Source organism: Dendrobium catenatum, unplaced genomic scaffold (assembly GCF_001605985.2).
Source record: "Dendrobium catenatum unplaced genomic scaffold, ASM160598v2 original_scaffold_202637, whole genome shotgun sequence".
Classification (NCBI taxonomy): domain Eukaryota; kingdom Viridiplantae; phylum Streptophyta; class Magnoliopsida; order Asparagales; family Orchidaceae; genus Dendrobium; species Dendrobium catenatum.
Genome location: NW_021521052.1, coordinates 38102 through 43761, shown reverse-complemented (window position 1 = coordinate 43761; position 5660 = coordinate 38102).

Below are 5660 nucleotides of genomic sequence, written 5' to 3'. Positions count from 1 at the left end.
GAGAGGATGAGAGAGAGAAGAGATTGTGAAAGAGAGAGATGGGGAGATAATGAAAGAGAAAGAGCAAGAGAGGGGCCGATAAAATGATAAACATAATGTGAGGAATATATATATATATATATATATAAGTGATGCAAACCATTGAGTTGGACATGTTGAGCATGTATATGAAAATGAAACTCAAGATCCTTTAATATTTACTAGTGGCCCAATTACAAGACTTAGAGTTAAATGTTTCAAGGAAGCACTAAATGTGTAAATCGAAGAGAAATGTGATGATCCTAAAAAGACCAAAATGATTCAAATAGTCAAAGTCTAGTCCACGTTATTAAAATAATTGTGGTGGTTAATCTTTATGGACTTTCATAACTAGAATGGAGGTAATTAAACAAACTCATTAATAAGTATGTATTTGCTAAGTTTCAAGGATATTAAATGGGAAATGGACATGACAATGATTGACCATATGTAGGAACTTACTTTGAGGTTTAAAAAGTTTAAACAACTTGAATCTTTTCACTTACTTTGAATCTACTCACTTTGTTATTTTAAAAATGTGGGGACTCTTTTTTCGTTAGTGTTTATGTTGTTTTAAAGATATATTAATATTTTTTCTTATCTTCGATGGTTATTCCAAGTATATATATGTCTTATTATTAATTTGATAGGTATTTTTAGAAAAATACATTCTTGTGAGATTTTGTGTTCCTCTAGTTTCCTAAAAGAACTAATGAACTTATCAAGTTAGCTTGTGGCGTTCAATCATTGAAACTTATCACTTTGAATTTATGAGAGGTTCTTAAGTGTGGCATTTCAATCTTTCATATTTTTCATTTTTCATCAGGTTTGGTAACAGGTTAAGGCTCCTCAATCTTTTTTTTACAAGATTTCAGACTTAGCACAATCTTGTACTAGGTATCATCAAATTATTTGTGAAGTTCATATCATCTTTGTATCAGAGTTTTAGTTTTTAAGATAAGTATAGCTATCTTTTATTTTATTTTTGTTCTATTTTTTATTCCTTATTACAAAAAAAATAAAAGAAGGAAAAAAGGTAAAATAAAAAAAGAAAAAAAAGAAAACAAAACAAAACAAAAAATTTAAAAAATAATTATTTAAACATTATCTCTTTAGTCAAAATTCATGACATTTTTTATGAGTTTTGGTGTTTTCTCCTTTTGAATCATTGTTGGACTATGTCAAATAGTTTATCAAGTTTGATTAAGAACTAAAGAAGATAGAGAGAGTTAAATACGAGTGCAAGTGTATCAATTCTTTATATATCACTACACCATCATGTCTCGACCCTCCACCCCCACACTTATTTTTATTAGAGGAAATATGACCCTTATTAACTTTCAAATGTGCCACCCATGCTTCCATTACCAACCCATCAATTCCATCTTTTCTTTTATCTCTTGTAGTCTATATAGGAGACTAAAATCAGTAGTTTTGGGATACACTCCTATCTGATTGTATCACTAAGAAGATGGAGAGGTTTAAGTCATCTTCTTAGAATTGAATTAGGTTAGTCTTGTTAGGCTCATTCGATCAAGTTTGGTCACCCTTTTGTATAAGAGTGTCCAAACTCATTTTCTAGTGAAGATAAGGTCCCTAGAAGAGATCTCACAAAGCGGGATGAAATGGGGGTGGAGGTTCTAAACCCATTTCGACTCTATTTATTGGACACTGAAAACATTTCAAATCCTTTATGTGAGGTCAAAAATTCAATTATATTGCAAAAAATGGAGGTCAAAAGAGCATTAATTTCACACCAGCCCCTTATTGTACTTATGAACAAGAAGGCTATCTTCTCTACTAATGATCTAGTTGAAGATTTACCGAATAAAATTATTTCACTTTGCAGTAATTTAAAGACATATTTATCAATGAGGAACATCTTGATTTAGCTCCAATTCGAGGAATTGAACATCAATTTTTTTATTGTTTGTGCATCAATTCCAAATCAACTTTCTTATAGGATTAATTTTGAGAAGACCAAAGAACTTCAATTGGGTATGTACATTAAAGTATGATACCTTGTGCCTAAAAGGCAAAACATAGAGAATATTTGGACTGTCGAGCTATCAATAACATAATGATAAAATATCATCACCTCATTCTTAGATTAGATGATATGTTGGATGAATTCCATTGTTAATGTGTCTTTACAAAAATTAATCTTATAAATGGATATCATTAGATTAGGATGAAAAATGGTGATGAATGGAACAATGTTTTTAAATCTAAATATGGTTTTTATGAGTGGTTAATGATGCCTTTTTGGTTTAACTAATGCTCCAAGCATATTCATGTGTTTGATGAATCATATTTTACATGCATTTATTGGAAGATTTGTAGTTTTGTATTTTGATGATAATTTAATTTATAGTAAAAAGTTGGAAGAACATGAAATGCATTTTAAATCTATTTTAAAAACTCTAAGGAATGAAAGATCGGTTGCTAATCTCAAGAAGTGCACCTTCTGCACAGATAAGCTTGTTTTTCTTGTTTTTGTTTATAGTAAGAGAGGAATTAAGGTGGACGACAAAAATATTAAGGAATTCCAAGATTGGCCAATGCCTACAACAATCAGGTGAGTGAGGAATTTTCGTGGCTTAGCTTGCTTCTATAGATAGTTTGTGCATGATTTTTGTAGTATAGCCACCGCTCTCACTAAATTCAGCAAGGAAAAAAAGTCTCGTTTAAGTGGGGGAAAGAACAAGAAAAGACATGTAATCTTATTAAGAAAAAATTTACTAATTATCAACTAAACATTATGTTGAACATCTCCAGTGCATTCTTTGATATTCAAAGAATTATGCATTATTGAATTATTGACATTTCCATCAATAAGAAGAAAATCATCAGTACAACTATCCACCACCCTATTTACATTTTCAACAATATCTTCCATCTTATCAATTGATTTATTCATCATTACTTATTGTGTACCTCCATATTTTTAGAATCTTGAGGGTCTGGACGTGATTAGGCTTCACACAAGCTCCATCACCTCGCTTGGAGGTTTTGAAGGTCAGGCATAGTAGATGGTGCAGGGCCTGCTATAGTAGTTCTCTGCATCTTTACTGCCATTTGGGCCGTCACCTCAGTCATCTTTTTGTTCAGCTGACGCCTTCAGCATTAAAAGGATTCCCCTGAGCCTTTTCTTCTCCTTCTTATGAGTGACGACCTTTATCGATAACTGACCCAGTCTCATGGTAACCTTGATGCACTTATTTAGGTGGTGGATATAAATCTAGATCATCTTCACCATCATTATAATCGACATTATTATCAATGTTGACATTCCTCACCAGGTAAACTATTTCTACATCCATGGTGTCCTCTTCTTCTTCCTCCTCTTCTTTTTAGATTCAATTTTTTGAGCAATGGCACCACTGAAGCTTTGGTTCTTAATTTGGTACGAAGATCTCTTCAACCCATGGGATGCGTTTAAAGTTGACATCTTCCTTGATTTGGGTTGGTGGCAATGGGATCCCCTAGAATATTCTCCAAGGGGTCGACCGTCGAGGTGAATGTTATCTTGGGTTACTTCCTTAGCTTCCCAGTGGAGTTATTCCTTCTTACCCATTTTTGGCCAACAAACCCATTTCAAGTAGGAATGTTACTTCTGATTCTTAGGATGAGAGGTTTGATGGGTAGAAAGGTAGTTGTTGGTGAGCTTGAAGCTCAAAATTCTTCTTTCTTCTCTTCCTTCCTGTTAACTTTCCTATAGATGAGCAAGCTTCAGCATTATGCTTCCCATACATAACAGGCTTGTTAGGTTAGGCAGAGGTGTTGGTTGTCACTACAGAAATTCTTTCACCAGATATAACCCTATGGATGTGATAGCCTATCAAAAATAGAAGTCCTCTTTTAAGGATTCTCAACAGTGGTGGAAGTAACTCACGCATTAGCATATACAGAAAATGTGTAGAATTCTTATAATAAGGACATGTATTCCTTAGTGACGGCTTGGAAAAATTTGCAATACCTTGGCCAAAAGAATTTTTAATTCACACAAATCATGAATCTTTAAAGCATTTGAAAGGTAGAAAAGATTGAATAAAGGTCATGCCTTGTGGGTGGAACTCATTGAAATATTTTGTTATGTGATATGATACAAGCAATGTAAGGAAAATGCGGTAGCTGATGCATTATCCCTAAGGTATTTCTTACTTTCTATTTTTGATATGAAAATGTTTGATTTCAATTAAATTAATGATCTATATACTCAAGATTTTTATTTTGGTGATGTTTTTAATGCATGCAAAAAAGTGGCATTTGGTATGTTTATAAGCATTAAAACTATTTATTTTGAGAAAATAAACTATGCGTCTAAGTGTTTATTACATGAATTGATTGGGAGAAAATCCCACAGTGGTGGTTTGATGGGAAATTTTTGTGAAGCTAATATTTTAGGAATTTTGCACAAACATTTATTTTGCCTCATATGAAACGTGACGTGCAAAGAATTTTTAAGAAGTTTATAACATGTAAATCGGTTATATCTAACTCAAAACTCCATAGTTTGTGCATCCCAATTTCAGTATTTAATGAACCTTGGTTTGATATTTCAATGGATTATATTTTGGATTTACCTATGACTAAGAGGGATGAAAACCTTGTTTGTAAAAAGATTCACTCTTTTTTTTTTTTTTTGGATTTTCAGATAATACACTCTTGATGGATTTTGTGTCCCTCTTGGTTTTAAAAGAACTCTTGAACCTACATGTTTTTTTTGTGGCATTCAATCATCATAACTTATCACCTTGAGTTTGTTGGAGATTCTTAGGTTTTCTTTGTGTAGTGTTAAGTCAAGGCTCATCAAACCTTTCTTTTGTGGCGTTCAATCCTTCATTGTCTTAACTCTTTTCATATGGAATAGTGATAAGTCAAGGCTCATCAAACCTTTCTTTAAGATCTAGGGTTCCAACTCATCTTTTTTATTGGGTTTCATTACATTGTTTGTATAGTTCATATCACTATCTACCACTCTCTCTCCCTCACTATCTCTTATTCTATCTCCTATTTCTCTCTCTTAACCTTTCTTTTTTCAAACATACACCTCTCTCAATCTCTCCCACTCTCTCACACTTTTTCGCTCTCTATCACTCATGATCTTTATCTTGTTCTCTCTCCATCTCTTCCCTATCTCTCTTGATCTCTCTCCCTCCCTCCTCCCTCCCTCCTCCCTCCCTCTCTCTCTTTCTAGCATCTCCACCTCTCTCTTGGTTGTTCTCTCTCACACACACTCTCTCTTATTTCCCTCCTCTCTTAAAATGTATAATTCTTCCACCCACTCTCTTATTTTACCTCACTCACTCATTTTCTCTCCATCTTCACTCCTTGTCCCTCTCTCTTCCCTCTCTCCCTCTTCTATCTATCTACGTATCTCTTGCTCTCTCCATCTCACTTGTAGTCGCAGAAAAACCGAGATGGAAGGAAATCACCGTGAGTCTTCCGTAATCGCCGAGAACCGGCCTGAGGGAGACAGAAATTAGCTCAGTAGGTTTCTATCGCCAGATGACACCGGAGGGGAAAGACAATCCAGTGGTTCTATCGCCAAGCAGTAAAACCGAGCAGGGAGAAGATGAAATCCCGTGAGAGTTTCTATTCGCAGAAAACCGCCAGGGTAATGAAGAAATCAGAGTTGT